Source organism: Phyllopteryx taeniolatus, chromosome 2 (genome assembly GCF_024500385.1).
Source record: "Phyllopteryx taeniolatus isolate TA_2022b chromosome 2, UOR_Ptae_1.2, whole genome shotgun sequence".
NCBI classification, from domain to species: domain Eukaryota; kingdom Metazoa; phylum Chordata; class Actinopteri; order Syngnathiformes; family Syngnathidae; genus Phyllopteryx; species Phyllopteryx taeniolatus.
Genome location: NC_084503.1, coordinates 14,773,927 through 14,793,882, shown reverse-complemented (window position 1 = coordinate 14,793,882; position 19,956 = coordinate 14,773,927). Strand labels below are relative to the sequence as shown.

General features: G+C 42.0%; 1 protein-coding gene across 5 annotated transcripts in view; it reads right to left on the bottom strand.

Annotated features, from left to right (window-relative positions):
- The window catches only part of LOC133472043 (guanylyl cyclase-activating protein 2-like), a 47,356-nt gene extending 28,854 nt beyond the window's left edge, over positions 1-18,502 (bottom strand). Inside the window, exons 1-3 of one of the 5 annotated variants that reach the window (XM_061762371.1) lie at positions 18,389-18,502; positions 17,913-18,104; positions 14,878-14,992 (exon numbers count right to left, since the gene is read on the bottom strand). The gene's annotated coding sequence lies outside the window, so the exon portion shown is untranslated. Of the gene's footprint in view, positions 1-14,877; positions 14,993-17,912; positions 18,318-18,388 lie in introns of those variants that run through there. The other 4 variants (XM_061762380.1, XM_061762357.1, XM_061762387.1 and 1 more) reach the window with 4 other exon arrangements.
- Between the last annotated feature and the right edge of the window lie 1,454 nt (positions 18,503-19,956).

The window sequence follows — 19,956 nt, the reverse complement described above, 5'->3', positions numbered from 1 at the left end:
TATCAGTCTTTATCAGAACGGTAACCTTCTTGTCACTGCCCTATGAAACCAAGTACAGGGCCAATGTACTGTATATTCATGAATTAAAATACTTTTCAAAGCGAAAGGTGTTATCTTCTGATAAGGCCTTCCCTTCTCGGTTCTTTTGGGTTATTATACTTTAGACACTTTGTTACTTGTGAAGTTTTGCGGAGTGCGCAAAACTTTTAAAAGGTTTCCTTACTATACAAGACATAGGATGAAAAAATGGATAGGACGGTGTTATAGTGGTTAGTGTGTTTGCTTCACAGTCAAGAGGCCCTGGGTTCAAATCTCAGCCCCAGGTCTCCTGAAGGATGTTTGCGTGGGGTTTTCTCCAGCTCTCTGACAGCACACATTGACGTCGACCAATAGGATTACGTATTGCAAGGGCGCATCGCCACCCTTGCTTGCCGTTGTCAACATTTATTCACACGCACAAACCAATGTTTACCGAAGCTTTAGCACATGATTCAACAGAATGCCAGCGTGTTTACGTGTAAATGTTAGTGCTAGCATCAGCTGGCTACATGAAGTTAGGCTGCCTGCTTGTTTCAAAGAAGGTTTCAAAGAACACTAAGTTGCTTAAAATCATGCACTTTTACATTCATATACGTATTATACGGAAGAATAGATAATGTACTTGGGTGCACTGCACATCACAAAGTGAAATAATGACCATTTTCATATTCAAAGGTGCAACAGGTATATGCTAGTTTACTTGGAGTTCAATACTTCAAAGGATGACAATATACCATCTTGAACATTTAAACTGTCCAATGTTGTCTCTCGTGTTTTGCTTTTTTTTAATCATTGCTGTGAGAATGAGGTCATTGCACTAATGATGAATGGTGGAGTTCTTTGACCACAAAATTATGTCACTACAGATGGGCCTAACACAGTTGTAATTACAACGAAATCTAATGACTACACAATTCACATCTAGGTATAAAACAATTATCTGATGCACCACAGAGGCGAGGGAAATAATTACAACAGATGTCTCCTCATCACAGTTGGAGGCAAATTTGGCCTAATGACAGGAAATACAGTATAAGCTATGTCCCTAAAAGGTCCAGTTGGAGAGCTATTAAATGTTCACATTAAAAGCTCTAACAGAATATTCAATTAAAGCGTTCTCAGTGTAGGCTCCAAATAGGCAAATGTAAACTTTATGAAAATTTAATTTAAGTAATTCAACAAGGGCGGCACGGTGGACGACTGGTTAGAGCGTCAGCCTCACAGTTCTGAGGTGCGGGGTTCAATCCCCGTCCCCGCCTGTGTGGAGTTTGCATGTTCTCCCCGTGCCTGCGTGGGTTTTCTCCGGGCACTCCGGTTTCCTCCCACATCCCAAAAACATGCATTAATTGGAGACTCTAAATTGCCCGTAGGCATGACTGTGAGTGCGAATGGTTGTTTGTTTCAATGTGCCCTGCGATTGGCTGGCAACCAGTTCAGGGTGTACCCCGCCTCCTGCCCGATGACAGCTGGGATAGGCTCCAGCACGCCCGCGACCCTAGTGAGGAGAAGCGGCTCAGATAATGGATGGATGGATAATTCAACAAGATATTTTGGGGTGTGCATCTGAAATATGTGCCTGAGTTAGTTGTGCACTTTGTTTTTCAAATAACACTTGACAATACCTACTGTACATAGCAGGTGGAGTACTGTAGAGAGAAAACAGAGTGATCCAAAGCACTTTGCTTGGAGGGTATGATGTGTGGACTAACCCAAACTCATATTTACTCCTGCAACGATCCCATTCTATACGGTACTCACACATTGTAGTACCTTTTATGTCTTTTATGGAGATATGCCCTGCCAGTATAAATAATGGATTTTTTGCTATGATTATGCATATAGGAAACATATTAGAAAAACATTCAATCAGGAGTGAAATTAAACAGCAGTGTAGTGAACCATTCCTCCACTGCAGTATATTAACAGAAGACTCCCTACTGTTAAAAACAAGTCAGAACCCTTGTGAGAAGAGAAGCCATGCTCCATCTCCCCTCCCCCTATCCCCTGTGCCAGTCTTTCTCCTTTCTCTGCACAGTTATTTTTGCAGGTGCATCTGCAGTGATCTATTTTCCTCTTCACATCTTTCAATGATTCATGCTTTGAGGTTTCCCACCCCCTCTTTCGAAAAGGCTTAGCGAACAAAGAGACAAAACTGGAGGAGGTGTGATCAGAAAAATGAAAAAAGTACAAAATCCTGAAAATAAGAACAAAGTATGGAATAAAAAAAAAAACAATCAATACACAAGAGCAAAGCATTGCTATAAAAAGTGGAAGAATACTTTATAATTTTTCTCTTTGATGTTTCAATGTAAAATTGTGTTTTAAGAAGAGAAAATCTCTTCACATGACATTTTAAATTTCTGTAGCTCGGAATATTTATTTTGATATTGTTACAAATTTTCAGCAAGCTTTAGTTCAAACCATCATGTCATCAACAATGTAGTTATGCTAGTTATCGCAGTATACACGGGGAGTACGCTGCCTGTTTACCAGGTTTGGTCACGTGACGTTCGCAATGCAAGTGTGAGAGCAGTTGTAACGTTAATTTCGGTCGACGGCAGAGGGCGATCTTGCCAAACATGGCGGCCCCTGAGATGGATGAAAATTGATGAATTCATCTGTTTAATTCTTATTCCATGAATGCAATATTAGCTAGAATAGTGTGTTTACCCTGTAGATGTAAACGTACGCTTGCAAAAAAATAAAATACAAAAAGAAAAATATTTGAGTTCATTTCCCTTTAAGGCAAGTGGGTATCACAGACTGCAGTAGCACAGTTCAAGGATGCCCCTTTCCCGTTGTTGGTCAAACCAAGCAAAGACATGAGGTGCTGTCTGGGGGGATCTGTTGAGTGCCTTGATTCCTTGCCACGTTCCTGGAATTTCTGCTTTGGAGGTTATCCTTGATGTGCTGTTTGTATTTGTGCATGACCTTTCTGATGCGTCTCTGCAAGAACTTGATTATTATTTATTTATTTTGTGAGCCTGCTGGTATCCTGACTTGAAGACATCATTGTGTGCTATGAGCAGGGTGTGTGGGTTGCCGTTCAGCCATGGCTTCTGGTTTGGGAACACCTTACAGAAATTGATGTAAGACAGCACAGAAGATATGGTAACCATACAGGACTGTTTTAACGCTACAGACATTTGCAGAGAGGACAGACCTGGAGGGTCACCATATCGTCTTCGCCTCCTCACTTGAAAAGCTTTTACTGTTCGTCTGCATATAATAGGCTTACATGCAGGGGTCAAAGGGACAGAGAGATTGTCTAAAAGTTCAAGATGGGGGAGGGAGGTGGTTTTGCTATTAAAATGGAATGCAATTACGGTATACCTATAAGTGGTATAAAACATTGGATGTATGAATAATGAATAATACTGTTTCACATTTGAAACTTATTATATGCTTCTACTTATTGTATTGCATGCTCACATTGTCGTGAGTTGTCAAGGGATATCAGTTATTTTTCTTTTCTTCAACATTTTTTTGTTCTTTTTTCAACTTTATTGGGTGTGGGTGTTTTTAAAAAGTGTGCGGGTTACGACGCACCTGACAACTACTACGACCACTAGTACTACTAACAGTAATGAATTGGTCTAATATGGAGGTTTTCTAGATATGCAAAGAAACTATTTACAACTAAAATAGAAACAAAATTTCTCTTTATAATGCCTTGGGAATAAAGATAATTTATTTTCAGGAGCAAAAATATTTTCCTGCACTTTCTGCTCTGTGTCAAGGTTCTTAGTTTGTGAACATATCAAATGAAGGAATCATTATGATCCTTAATTTAACACTATTTTAAAGATTGTCATCTTATTCCAGATTTTTTAGTTTTTGTCCTGAACATGGAGATCTGCACAGAGGAGGGCCAGAACTATTCTAGTGGGATATCGGGCTGTGTGCCACCCAAAAATCATGAAAGATCCAAACCTATTTGCCTTGTCACCTTTAACAGAAAGCTGTGATGGAGCAGTTTCAGTTTTAGTGTGTTTCATGAATGAAGAAAAAAGTATGGATACAACTGTGGCCCGGTTGTCACTGCAAGCCCCCCCACCAACAACTTGATAAACTACATTCTCCCAAGCTGTCCCGCTGTGCAAGACAGGACGCTTGGCGTATGTCAGCTGGACCTTAAACTAATTAGCAGCTTCCCGACAAATTTGGATTCCAGTCATCAAAGACCCCTTTGATGTGCGGAACCAAACGGTGGGGAGATCCTCTCCCCAATAAAACCAAGATGGGACAGATCGACAACGATGGATTTATTACTTGTAGTTGGATATCCCACAGACTGAACTATTACTCCCAGACCTTGAGTTATGTTTAATAACTGCCTTTTTTCAGGAACTCAAATACAGCAATGAACTATTTGTTTAATATTAAACATGCAAACGCTGTCGTATGATAGTTACTGCAAACCTGTGGACTCTCATTCGAAGTTTCTTTAACTAAAGATAAATGTCTGTTTTGATATTTTACAAACTCTGCAGAAATACTCCAAATGTAAGCCTTGATGTTTGTGTCATTGTTTCAACTTTGCAGATCCAGCTGCGAGACTTTGAGAACTCTTTGTTTTGATTTGAAGATAAACAGTACAAAATGTTGGATTGAACAATAAGCAGTTGATCTGCCAAGACTAAAGTTGAAACAATCATTCTATGTGCTTGATCTATTAGTAAGACTACAAAGTTGGAAGTATTTTATATTAATATATGATTTTTACACCATTTTTATGGCTAAACTGTTGACCGAAATTCAAGTCGATGGGCATGGTCTTCTTCAGTTTCCCCCCATTTCTTAGACACACCTCCTGGGTATTTAACCTTTGACTCCCGTCTCCTCTTGGCTTTTTGCTTCTTCTCGCTATTGGTCCTTCATGCTGAGGGTGACCTAGGCACGGCTCCGCCATGCTGAAACCCATCCCCCCTCCCCTTTTCTTTGTTCAAACACGCGGTTCGGCCAACCCAAGCCTGGGATGGAGACTTGGCTTCCCAGCCTATGTGGCTCACTGCCAGGCGATCAGAGCAGTTGCTGCTAAAACTACCAGATACGCTTCCAGCCAGGCATGATCTCTCTGAAATTGCTAGCGAATCCCTGGAAAGGCATGGAGACGGCCATATTCTCCCAACGAAAGCGAGACGAACAACTCCCCTTTTTCTTCTCCCGCCTGTTTTTTTTTTATTTTATTTTTGTCCATCCTTTTTCTTCAACCAAACCTGCCTCCGTGCCTCCCGATACGACTGAGACAGACCACCCCAAAGACCCACGGATCTATGGTCGTGAGTAGGACACCGCAATCATTGCCAAAATGTACAAATTTATTGCATACTAATTTTGGGGTAAAATACAAGCTTCACACAAGTTCCAATTTCGTACTTCATTGAAATAAATGGGGTGGCTCCCACATCCCAAAAACATGCATGGTAGGTTAATTGACAATTCTAAATTGCCCGTAGGTGTGAATGTGAGTGCAAATGGTTGTTTGTTTATATGTGCCCTGCGATTGGCTGGCAACCAGTTCAGGGGTGTACCCCGCCTCCTGCCTGATGATGGCTGGGATAGGCTCCAGCACGCCCGCGACCCTAGTGAGGAGAAGCAGCTCAGAAAATGGATGGATGGATGGATGAAATAAATGGCAGCACCAATCATATCGGAACCAAATTATCCTCTATCCTCAAGCCTGGAAGCATTATATATTTGCACTCCTAACCGTACCTTTTTTTCATACTGTATTTGTCATTTGTTGCTGTGCGCAGCATGAAGTATGGCCCAGGTCATCTGACGATTGTTTTCAAAAACACTGTGATAGACCTTAGGCTTCCATAAAAAGCCACCCTTGTGCTCCCACTGTTTAACAGCAGTTGTGGAAGAAAAGTGAGAATGGGAGAGAACAGGCTGACACATGCGACACAGGCTGAAAAACCCAAAAATACCATGAGCAAAATGCCAACAACAACAGCAGCAACAAGATCAATAGCAAAATTAGGTGGCAGAAAACAAATATGTTAGTTGAACAGCATCTAATTGTTGGAGAATTAAAATCAAACCGTAACGTTTGTCTATATTTGCAATTCAGTCTCTTTTTAAAAACGGAATGTGTCTATGTATGCTCCTATTTTTGTCCCATATCTGTAGTCTGGTCATGTTGGCAGCAGACTGAGTTGCGTAAACCTTGTGGCAGCAATGTCCTCCAGGGCCTCATGAGGGACGAACAAGCATTCCCAGTTGTAATGAGCTACAGTATATATATTCCCTCCCTTCTGAGTCTATCCCAGGTTGGATCAACTCCAAGGCATCCAGCTGCAATCGTAATGAAATGCTAGAGCCACCTTTAACCGACTCCTCTGAATATGAAGGAATAGTGGCTCTACTCAAGGCTCTTTTCAGATGCGTGAACTTCTCATCCTAACTTGAAGGCTAAGAAAAGCCCTTCTATGAAGCAAGCTCCTTGACAAATTACCACCTCATTGTAGCAGTGTGCTTTGTGTGCCTGCTAGTGTCTCGAAAAGCAAAGTGATTACCTTTGGATGTCCAAGACCACAGCATAGATCCTGAGAGTATTTAGTAACATCAGATGGAAAGTAAGGCATTGTACTGAGTCAAATACAGTCATCAGTTTCCCTGTGACAGATAGTTTTGGTTAATTTGGTGAAGCTTCCTTTTTTTCCCTATTAGACATTTTAACACAAAAATATGCCCTAACTTGGCGGCACGGTGAAAGACTGGTTAGAGCGTCTGCCTCACAGTTCTGAGGACCGGGGTTCAATCCCCGGCCCCGCCTGTGTGGTGTTTGCATGTTTTCCCCGTGCCTGCGTGGGTTTTCTCCGGGCACTCCGGTTTCCTCCCACATCCCAAAAACATGCTTGGTAGGTTAATTGACAAGTCTAAATTGCCCGTAAGTGTGAATGTGAGTGCGAATGGTTGTTTGTTTGTATGTGCCCAGCGATTGGCTGGCAACCAGTTCAGGGTGTACCCTGCCACCTGCCCGATGATAGCTGGGATAGGCTCCGCGACCCTAGTGAGGAGAAGTGGCTCAGAAAATGGATGGATGAATGGGTGCCCTAAATTCTTAACTGTAGCTGTCTTGTCATTTAGTGTAAAATAAAACCTCAGGGAAGCATCTTCAGCATAATGAGTATATGCCATATTTGTGGAGTTGGTTGCTGCATGACAGCATTGCATTTGTGGAGTGCGATTTGTGCATGTTCAATGAGCTGGACTAGTTGCCAGTCAGTTGCAAGGCAATTAATAATGGGGGATTGACTAGTAATTAAGCCTGTTTTTTAATAATTTTAGTAATTTTCGTGACGAATGCATGTCTAACGCTGTGCTTGGCGTAACTCTGTGAGGAGGCGGGTGTTTGCAATTTCCTAGATGAGCGCTGCCAGCGTACTTAAAAGAGGGGCATTCCGCGCCTCATGTGAGTGAACACAGCTGACTTTATTCACTGCCAATGAAAGCGGCTTCTCTCATTCATTGTGACTCCACTCTGCGCACCTCCTGTATGACCAAGCTTCTCACCCTATCTCTAAGGGAGAGCCTGTACACACTGTGGAGGAAACTCATTTCGGTGGCTTGTATCGCAAGATCTGCCAGAGAGGGCATTCCACCCTTTTCTGACTGAGGACCATGGTCTCAGACTTGGAGTTGCTGATTTTCATCCCAGCCGCTACACACTCGGCTGCGAACCACTTCAGTGAGAGTTGAAGGTCACAACTTGATGAAGCCATCAGAACCACATCATCTGAAAAAAGCAGAGATGTAACACTGACGTTGCCAAACAGCCTTGGCTGTGCCTAGAACTTCTCTCGTAAATGGTAATGAACAGAATCGGTGACAAAGGGCAGCCTTGGCCGAGTCCAACTGTCACTGCAAACGAAGCCGACTTACTCCCGCCAATCCGGACCAAACTCTGATACCAGTCATACTGTCCGTATCAGGGGGTCCGGTACTCCATACTCCCGGAGCACACCCCACAGGACTCCCCGAGGGACACGGTCGAACGCTTTCTCCAAGTCCACAAAACACAATGATTGGGCGAACTCCCATGCACCCTCGAAGACCCTACTGGGTACTGGTCCACTGTTTCACGGCTAGGACGAAAACCACACTGCTCCTCTTGAATCTGAGATTTGAGTTCCTGACAGACCCTCCTCTCCATAACCCTTGAATAGACCTTACCAGGGAGGCTGAGGAGTGTGTTGGAACACACCTTCCAGGTCCCACATCTTAAAAAGACCCCCCTTTTTTTTAGGCCATATGCACCCAAACTTTTTATGTAATTTTTTTTTCATGGCCTGAAACGTTATTGTAAATAAATGTCCCTCCTACCACTTATCCGAGGTCGGGTCGCGGTGGCAGTAGCTTTAGCAGGGACGCCCAGACTTCCCTCTCCCCAGCCACTTCATCCAGCTCTTCCAGGGGGATCCCGAGGCATTCCCAGGCCAACCGAAGGATGTAGTCTCTCCAGCGTGTCCTGGGTCGTCCCCGGGGTCTCCTCCCGGTGGGACGATATGCACCACACCGGTGCTTGGTCATGGTAGCATTGTTGACGTAGAGTACACATCAGAGGCAAGTCACTTTTATGAGCCGCAAGGAGTTAGTGTTCTTCCTAGTTCCAGATTCGTTGCCAAAGGCGAATGGCTTGACATAAAAATGTTACAGTACCAGAAATAGCATGTTCCAGACTCCAGAGACTTGTTTTGTTTTTGTTAACATTGCTGCCATGCCGCTCTCTCGCTCTCTGCACTGCGCTCTACGGCATGATAGACAATAGATATAACCATCATGATATGGCCGCCACGTCAATACCCCGCATTTAACATGGCCGCCACGTAGGCATGTATTTTGGAATAGGATCTAGTCATATTGTATATCTGTGACCCGGAAATACATCAGTCCCATTCTCTGCCTGCATTGCGCCACAGCGCCAGTAAACAACAGCAGCCAATTCTGGAATGATCAGATTTTGTCAACGGAAGTTTAAATAACAAATAGAAACTATTTGATGATGGGCTATTACCATCAAAATACTGCCATTTTATTTTCCCATTGTGGCCACCCATTCAGTCCACACTAGTAGCCCGCTGCAGCTTTCACCGTACATTCTCAAAAACATGAGGAAACAGCTTGAATTGTGTTTTTTGTTAAGGAGGAATTAAAACACAAACAGGACTTTTGTCTGTAATATGCAAACAAAAATACACAACAAATTATGACAGGAATTATGGTGAAATTAGATTGATGACTTTGCATTCCTAGCAGCTCTAGCTTACTATGTTAACAAAATATATATCTTATCTGGTCTTATATTACAAAACCAAATAAATCCCATATAATGACAATCGTACAGTGTTTTAACGAAAGCATTCTGATACAAATAATAATTTTCCTAACAAAGAACACATTTGCTGCCATTTATGGAGAGTCCCTGAACGCACCTCGCGCATGTAAACATGAAAGGTGGCCGCACTGAATCAGCTGCCAATACGGCACTTGTCCCAGACATGACGATTCGTATATAGTGTGTTCAGATGAGATTTGTCCTGGAAGTCCCGAAACAAAACCTCACACTCTTGAATGAAAATGAACTGTTCGAAAAGCTTTCAAGGATGCCAGAATGAGCCTGTTTTTAATAACATTCATCAGGCAGAAATGAACTCAGTTAAGCTCACGTTTGCCCACAATATGAACTAGTTCATGAACTTTCCTTCATTGAACTCATTCAGGTACAACACTACCTATAAGATTGTCGATTTGTCCCGATTTTTGGGTCCGAAACAGGTTGAGCCAACAATCTTGAATAATTATCGTGTTCAATATTTATGAGCAAAACTCTTTATGTGTGTGGGGAAAGCCGACGTCTCCCGAGTCATGCTGCCGAGAATTGTGACATGAAATGGAATTTAGCCAGTTAAAGAAGTGCCCTATACTGACAAACATGGAAACGACTGTAAATGAAAAACATTTCTTATTTTTCTTCTATTAAGCCTGTTTGCGTAGATTAAACGACTAGACTAAATTGTCCATAGGTGTGAATGTGAGTGTGACTGGTTGTTTGTTTTTGTGCTCTGCGATTGACTGGCGACCAGTTCAGGGTGTACCCTGCCTCTTGCCCACTCGGCTGGGATGGTCATTGCACCGGACTATTGCGATATTAGCCATTCGAACTGAGGACTCTGCATCTTTTTGCACAATTGTTGTTTGTTGTTGTTTTTTGTCAATGTCTTTATGTCTCCAAAGTGTTCTGTAAATTGACTGTCTGTTGTACTAGAGCGGCTCCAACTACAGGAGACAAATTCCTTGTGTGTTTTGGACATACTTGGCAAATAAAGATGATTCTGATTCTGAGCACACCCACGACCCTAGTGAGGAGAAGATGTTCAGAGAATGGATGGATAGATGGATAGACTGTTTACATTGCATATGTCAATGAACAGACAGATTCACAAACTGTTGGGTTAAATCACAGGTGTCAGATTCAAGCCCCGGGGCCCAGATGCGGCCCACCAGATCATTTTATGTGGCCCACAAAGGAAAATCGTGTGCATCTACTTAATGTTTCTTGCTGTTCTGTTCCAAAATTGAAAATTGTCTTCACTTTTAACTTTAAGAGATTGGAAGCATTTTTTATTACCAAACCACAAAGTAAATTTGTTTTCCTTTACTTCACCTTTATTGCACCGGACTATTGCAATATTAGTCATTCGAACTGCTCTAAATGCTAGAGGACTTTGCATCTTTTTTCACAATAAAAAAAATAAAATAAAATAAATAAATAAATATACCGGCATTACCAGATAACTAGCAACCCTTTACTGCTCAGTGACTGTTTATTTATTATTATTTTTTTTTTGTCAATGTCTTTCTGTCTCCAAAGTGTTCTGTAAATTGACTGTTTGTTGTCGTACTAGAGCGGCTCCAACTACCGGAGACAAATTCCTTGTGTGTTTTTGGACATACTTGGGAAATAAAGATGATTCTGATTCATGTTTTCTTAGTTGTCCATAATTATTTTTGTGTATACTGTAGAAGAACAAGAAGAACCATCTTTTCTTGTCATGAACACATGCACATGAGGTTTTTCCCCTGCAGTTGACAGTATTGAATAGAGCAAATACACACACTTGTTAGTGGCACACACTTGAGCAGGGGGGAAATTAAGCGCCCGAAGAGCGCTTCAGGGTATCGGTGTCTTGCTCAAGGACACCAGTGCCATGGGTTTGGGGTATGTATGGTCCTTTTTTTGCCGCCTCCTCTCAAGATGACGTGTAGTTTTTTGCCAACATTCTTTCTGCTGGTCAGTGTCTTGAACCGGGGTCCCTACGGTGGCAGGTGACAATTTTTAACCACTAGACCACAGTTGTATGTAATATAATATGTAATATGATGAGGCGATTATACATTTACTGGTTTCACAGTCATGTGACACGTGACAAAAATGAGTTTGACACCCCTGTTTAAATGATTGAGAAAGGATTGTTTTTAAGGCTACGTCATAAACAATACATTTGTGGTAACAGGGTTCTTCAATAAGACATTACAATGCATTCGGTATCCTCGCTGAGAAAGTTACAGCTCACTGGAAATGGAATGGTTCACAGTGCTTAATAAGTCCCTTGGGTCATAACAGACTATTGTATCCTTTCAACAATTATCATCTATTTGATTGTGTCACATACTGTATATGATGAAGTAATATTTAAAATGATTTGAAATGACCTAATGAGAATTACTGTTGCTAAAACTCATATATTTGTACCAAAAAATACCCATGAGTACTATAAAGAAAATAAACAAATATAAGCAGTTAGATAATAATGTATTTATTTAATCTAATTGTTAGATTCAAATAACAGACAATAACTACGCTCGTCCAAAATTGCTGGTATTCACATTAATAGTCCATCCATCCATTTTCTGAGCAGCTTCTCTTCACTAGGGTCGCGGGCGTGCTGGCGCTTATCCCAGCTATCATCGGGCAAGAGGCGGGGTACACCCTGAACTGGTTGCCAGCCAATCGCAGGGCACACATAAGCAAACAACCATTCGCACTCACATTCACACCTACGGGCAATTTAGAGTTGTCAATCAACCTACCATGCATGTCTTTGGGATGTGGGAGGAAACCGGAGTGCCCGGAGAAAACCCACGCAGGCATGGGGAGATCATGCAAACTCCACACAGGCGGGGCCGGGGATCGAACCTGGGTCCTCAGAACTGTGAGGCAGACGCTCTAACCAGTCGTCGACCGTGCCGTATGTTTTCATATTTAGTTTAAACTGGATCTCCGAAAGGTCGATCAAATTGAGCTACACTACAATGTCTGAAACAGTCTCAATACAAAGAAAAGTACAATCTAACGCTATTGCCTTTCTTAAATTGAGAGGGATATAGACCATTTGTCACCAAAGTTTCACCATGATTCAAGGGTGTTCACAAGCAGAAGGTAAATTATATAGACACATGAAAAACAATAGTTGTATGAATTGTGCAACTTTTTAAAGAAAGGCCAACAATGTGAACCCCATACCACGGCGCGATCTTTGAATATTGAGCACCTTTACGCTCGCTCTCTCACTCTTTCTCTCACACAGTCATACACACAGAGGCTCGCTTACACACACTCACATACACACACAGAGCCTGGAAGATCATTCTTCCTTGGGGAGCGGATGCAATGCAGCAATCCAACACTAGTTCTGCTGCCTTTTCTGGTCTGCTCTAACAGGGGAAATTGGTAAAGTGCCATAAGGACATGTATCCTTATAAACCCGTTAGTCTGTGTGACATTTGCACCACGTCCCATTTTAACAGTTACTACTTTTAGACAAAGGAATTATTTGTGTGTACTGATTTGGAAATTCCGGTTGCATCAGGCAAGCATATTATTTCACCCTGTGCAAATGAGGACTCAGCGTTGAATTCCTAGATGGCAGTGATTATGACACGGTAATTAGTGAGATGGTTATGCGGTGATGAACATAATTATTGTATGCTCATCAAAGGATGTCAGTCTAGGCCTGCTGTGAAGCCCATTTGGGGAAAGCAAAAGCTTGACTTTTACAGTATATGAAGCACTCGCATGCGATTAAAACAGTTTACATTCAGATACTGTGGGCATAATCTAAACTAAAGATCAGAGGATTGTGGTTGATTTTAAGTGGATGACCTTAACCATGTTCAGTTAAACACATGCAACATGTAAACAACAGATATGGGCACTGCAATTACTTAAGCTAAATTATCATTCATAATTAGGTCAAATTAAATATTCATATTGTGGAAATAACTGACTTGTAAATAAAACAATGTTTGGAGCTTGTCCTCCAAAGCTATGAGTTTACTGGCTCAAGTTTGTTTATGTTTTTCATGGTGTTCAATAACATTCTGGTTACCTTTAGTTGCAAAAAAAAAAAAAAAAAAAAAAAAAGGTCTCTGGACTGTCCGAATATTATCATGGAAAAGTTTAGCGGACGGTGTACAACATCCTAACTTGAATAATACAGGACAGATATTGCATGGCTTTCTCTCCTCTTTTCTTAAAGCCATCTACTCCAGTGAGGACTCCCACATCTCTCTGTTCAACTCTCCTCCCTTTGAAAAGTCATACCGTAAGCAGATTCCTGAAAAGCAGTGGTGGCAGGGGGGGAAAAGAAATACCTGCAAGGATTAAAAACTAATCCAGGCTTTTGGACTGGGGAGCTCTGGCCTTGGCCTCCTGTCCTTCAAAACACAGGGAGTTCTCAGCTAATGGGTGGGAGCTTACATGTATGGGGTGATAGAGGTGCTCGTTAACAGGCAGATGAAGTATTCACCGTTTCTAGAGGCTGGCATTAAGTGGAAGTGAGTCGTGAAGTGAAAAACAGGACTGCAACTGCTTTTGTACAGTCTAGGTAATCAATTCATGGGGACATTTTATAGAAAAGGCACTTTTTAATTATTTGTGTACAAATACTGTACAGTAGTTGGGTCTCTGGAGTACCTGCCCACCCATTCACGTGTGAAATTACACAACCAAGTAAATATTTTGTTAACTGATTATTTCCGAGTCTTTGCTAATTTTGGCAAATTATGATTTCACAATTTGTGAGGTATTTGTTTTTGCTGAAGACTCTTCTGTACTCGCCACATGCACGGATCAAATCTCCACTGTTGAAAACACAAATGATGCTTTTACTTCATCTTTAGACTGCTTGAGAATGTGTTGTGAATCGCAATGCCCTAGCGCTGCCAGCCCTCGTCATGGTTACCAAAGCCATACTCAGCATTTGCCCCTCTGTATGGGGTTGGTATGGGATGGGTGGAAGGGTGTTATGGGGAGAGACTCATTTACATGATACAGGACCGCCCATTCAAAACAGCCAAACCGAAGCAAGGCATAAATATACTGTGCTGTATTCTTGATTCTTGTATTTTGACAAAAGCATGTCACAGAAATGTTGTGATGGTACTTGAGATGTTATATATATATGTTATAATATAATAATATATATGTTATATATATTAGTCATTCAAACTGCTCTAAGTGCTAGAGGACTCTGCATCTTTTTGCACAATTGTCAAAAAAAAAAAAAAAAAAGTACCAGCATTACCAGATAACTAGCAACCCTTTACTGCTCAGTGACTGTTTTTTTTTGTCAATGTCTTTCTGTCTCCAAAGTGTTCTGTAAATGGACTGTCTGTTGTCGTACTAGAGCGGCTCCAACTACCGGAGACAAATTCCTTGTGTGTTTTTGGACATACTTGGCAAATAAAGATGATTCTGATTCTGATTCTGATGTGTTTTAAATTGGGAAACAATTGCATGCCTTCTTTAAAGTTATAGTATCTTACCTGTGTATTGAGGCATCCGAGATGTTTACTTTGTGTGTACATGATACATTAGACAGATGTCATATCATCTTGTCTGATGTCAGATGATACTGCATTTATGGGAAAAGGAAGAAGTCTGTAAGAATAGACAGGCATCATATGGACATTATGTCATTGGACTGACATATGTTAACATCATATTGATTTGAAAGGACAGGGTAATGATACCATGTTGAAGAACATTTTGTGATTCAAACTTTGAAAAAGTGAATTATTTTTATGGATCTAGCTAATCATTGCGCAAAGACTGATTTTGTTGTCTCAAACAGAGTTTATACCATACATTCAGTACCAACATATGCAGTTTAAGTATAGAAGGCCAGCCCTCGTAAATGAGAATAAAATGCATGGTGTGGGTGGTTGGCAATTCCTTGAGTACTCGATGAAATATCTGAATGATAATCAATTCTAAAAAGATTCGATGGCGACCGCCCTAATACTGTGTGTATCTCTCTCTCAGAGAGACATTAACCATGAAGCCTACTACAGATGGACAAGCAAACCCAAATGCAAAGCTCTATGAATTGTTTTTACAATGGAACAATGGAAGTAATGAAGGTACAGAAAAAGACGGTAAGGTGAATCAAACCTGGATGATCCACCATCTGTGTTTGTGCTTGCGCATGAATATTTGCATAATCCTACATACATATCACTGAAGTGGATGTCATTGTCAATTCAATGTAATCCTGTTACATCCAGATGCTCTGAGAAGCTCTAACGTGATGAGGGAGTGACAAATATGTTCATTCAGCATCCATAAAAATCTAGATCTTCTGACTTGATTTGTTATTATGAACCGGGTTTAGTGGACATTGCTATATTCATGTATTGTAACAGAAGTCTGTAGGGGTTTGCTCTCAGGGATGGCGCCATCCAAAACCCCTGCTCATATTCAAGGCTATTTGTATTTCTCAACTCCACTGCTGCTCAGCACAGCATGTCGCAAAATCAGCGGTCTAAAAAAGCGTAAGGAAAGAATGATAACCCTGAAAACGATCTAACAAAGGAGACGCCCTAGAAGAGAGTTTAAATTAAAAACAGGATTCTGATGGGACGTTAGCAGCAATTACCGTATGTGTAAAATCTGCAGAATGTGGGATGGTATTATTATTTTGATTTTTTTAAATGACAGGTACAAAATTACAAACCAGGAAGAAAATACAGTCCAGCAAATCAAATGGGAGTTAAAGTTTCAATTTTTATCAGTAATCTATTAATCTGATTTGAAAAAAAAAAAAAAAAAAAAAGAGAATAGCTTTGCAGCACCCCTTGTCCTGTGAACTAGTAGCATAAGAAACTCCCCAGAACATGTTTTATCCCGGCAGAGTGAACAGTCCCCAGGGTAGCCCTCATCATTCAAACTGTTCCACATATTTTACACAGGGGGAAAGCATGATGGGCATGTGAGATATTCTGTTTCAAAGAGTGATTGGCGGTGTCAGGGGGTGCAATCTAGCAAGTGCAGCTTTGCAAGAACATCTTATTCCCTTAAGGTTTAGTGGTAAAATGTGCTGTGCTTAAATGTGGAGTGACCACTATTCACTATTGGAATAAAGGCCTGCAGAACCAACGGGCCAGTAAATACCAACAACACCATTATGGAACTGAAGAAACACACAAACCAATTGAGGCCGAGCAGAATTAATTATAATATTCATTCATTCATCTTCCGTTCCGCTTATCCTCACTAGGGTCGCGGGCGTGCTGGAGCCTATCCCAGCTATCTTCGGGCGAAAGGCGGGGTACACCCTGAACTGGTCGCCAGCCAATCGCAGGGCACATACAAACAAACAACCATTCGCACCCACATTCACACCTACGGTCAATTTAGAGTCTTTAATTAATGCATGTTTTGGGGATGTGGGAGGAAACCGGAGTGCATGGGCAGAACATGCAAACTCCACACTGTCCTGGGTGTGTGTTCCGGTTTTTGTCTTCCCCCTGTTTTATACACACCTGCTCCTGAGAGAATCTTCACCACCTGTGCCTCGTTCACCCTAATTACACCTTGCATTTAACCTTGTGTCTCATTCTTTCTCATCGTCAGTTCGTTGTACCTTGTCGTCGCGTTCCAGCATTCCTTGTTTCCACGTCAAAGACTCACAGTAAGACGAGACCCCGTCCCGATTATTGACCTCACCTTTTTGCCTCATGTTTTTGGCTACTCTTGTCTTTTTTGGATTGCCTGCCTGTGTACCAACCTCTGCCCGTATATTAAACCTCTCTTTTTTTAAACTGTCCATTTGTTTTGGAGTCATTTTTGGGTCCTATCCTCTGTTCCGTTCATGACACACACAGGCGGGGCCGGTATTTGAACCCCGGTCCTCAGAACTGTGAGGCAGATGTGCTAACCAGTAGGTCACTGTGCCGCTGTGATTATACTCTTTATCACATAATCTTTTTGTGTATTGATCTGTGACTTCTAATGCATGATTAATTTAATTTCATTCAATTTAAAAACTGAATACAGTATACAGGGTTTGAGACTGCGACTACAGTGGTCGCATCAGCGACCTTTTTTTCAGCCTGTGCGATTAAAAATTTCGTCGTCGCACTTGCGCAAGTGCACGTTTTAATGGTTGAAAGTCCCCTTTTTCCACTGCAATCTTTCCTCTTGTACGCTTTCAGAGAGAGAGAGAGAGAGAGACAGCCCTCGGAGCCATCACTATAAAAGTTGGCTGCTGGCCCATCTGAGTTGAACAAATGATCAATTGACCAGTTTTATCTGCCACTGCTTGTTACTTGTGATGGGCACAGCAGTTCTTTTGAGTATAATGACTCACTAGAATAAGTTCATTAAAAAGATTAGTTCAAAAGATTCGTTCACTGAATTGTTCAGTTCTTTTTCACTATCAAGTGCTTCCTCATTCGGTTAATGATTCAGCCCTGAGGTTCACGTTCACTCACCACGTCCATCTAAGGTCTATGCGTTGTTATTGTCATGTATTGTAAACGAGGAAAGGCGGGGAGATTTAAAAAAAAAAACCACCTACCTATCTTTCTCTCAGCAAGCTCTCGAACACTCCGCTTTGGTCGAGATCCGTGCGGCGAGCTCAACTACCGCACATATCGTTCCACGTCTCCTCTACATTCACGTTGGCTGCCGCCGGCCGGCGACACTGCATTCCATCGCGTTGGAAAGCCTCGTTGACGCCGGGGCTTCCTGCTCACCCACCTTTGAGTGTCTTGAGAAAGGCTATATTATTATTATTATTTAAACAAAATAATTTAAAATTCAGTTTAAAATTTAAACAAATTGTATCTCTGCTTGTTTTCATGCGCCTGACTGACTTAACATTAGCCGTTAGCTTGGCGAAACGGATGCTTGTGAAAAGCTAACCGTGTGAACGAATGGTTAGTCACTCATGAGTGCGTTCACTGCATAATATGTCGTCCCTTGCGCGAAAGAATCACTCATCGTACTAGTTTGGTGTGAACTTCTGTCCGAATCAGTTTACTGCATACGTACTAGTACGTCTCTCCTTGGCGGATCGCGAACGAAGAAGTTGAACGAAAGAATCACTCGTGGCTGACAGTACATTCAATTCACTTTTAGTTCATCAGTACATTCAGTTCAATTCAGTCCCTCCCCCGCCTCAGCGGCGCTGCCTGACACTGGCTGCTCATTGGTCATTTTCCGAAAACTCAGAATGAGTGACAATAGGTTGCAGTTCTCCTTTGGCGCAGCTGATCAAAACTGAATTTTTTTTAAAAAAAAATCCCACTTTTGTGAATCACTTCCCTGTTTATGTATAGCATTTTAATATACATTTATATGCAATTAATATAATATGTATTTCCTTGTAGGCCTGATCGACCTCAACCACGCATGTCTGTCAAATCAAGAAATAAAGTGCATGTGTAAATGTCTGGTTGTTAAATGAGTTTTGTTACACTGAAATGCAAACAATAAGAAAACAACACTCGACAAACAAGTTTTGATATAAAAGTATAGTTGAATTGCAAATCAGTATTACAGTGATAATACTCAACAACACTAATTGTAGTAGACAGAGATAATATGTATGTGTAAATATCCATCCATCCATTTTCTGAGCCGCTTCTCCTCACTAGGGTCGCGGGCGTGCTGGAGCCTATCCCAGCTGTCATCGGGCAGGAGGCGGGGTACACCCTGAACTGGTTGCCAGCCAATCGCAGGGCACATAGGAACAAACAACCATTTGCACTCACAGTCATGCCTACGGGCAATTTAGAGTCTCCAATTCAGGCATGTTTTTGGGATGTGGGAGGAAACCGGAGTGCCCGGAGAAAACCCACGCAGGCACGGGGAGAACATGCAAACTCCACACAGGCGGGGCCGGGGATTGAACCCGGGTCCTCAGAACTGTGAGGCTGACGCTCTAACCAGTCGGCCACCGTGCCGCCATGTGTAAATATATACATGTTATTTAATTTGTTTTTACTAATCTTTCCAAACAAATTTCCGCCCTTAAACTTCCTACTGCTGCCGCTTCAGCTTGACTTGCACTGGCAAATCTAACTCGCATGTTGGTCTCCTGTCCTCTCATGACTTTATAGTAGTAGTCTGTTAAGATTATGGAGACACCGTCCGACCCACTCCCTGCTGTGTGTGCTTGTTTTGATGTGCTTGACTGACTCAACATTAGCCGTTAGGTTGAGGAAACGGCTGCCAGTGAAAGCTATCCCCGTGAGGACGTAAGGACGAACGGTTAAAATCACTCATGAGTACATTCACTGCGCAGTACGTCGTTCCTTGCGCGAACGAATCACTCATCGTACTAGTTCGCAGTGAACTTCCGCATGAATCAGTCATGGCAGAACAGTTCACTGCATACGTTCTATTATGTCGCCCCTTAGCGGATCGCAATGAAGTTCTACGAACGAATCACTCTTGGCTAAGGGATTGCGAACGAAGAATTTCAACGAACGTATCAATCGTGGCTAACAGTACATTCAGTTAACTTCCAGCTCATCAGTACATCAGTAGTACATTCAGCTTGACCCTCAGCCGCCTGCGTGGTGCTGCCTGATGCTGGCTGCTCATTGGTAATTCGG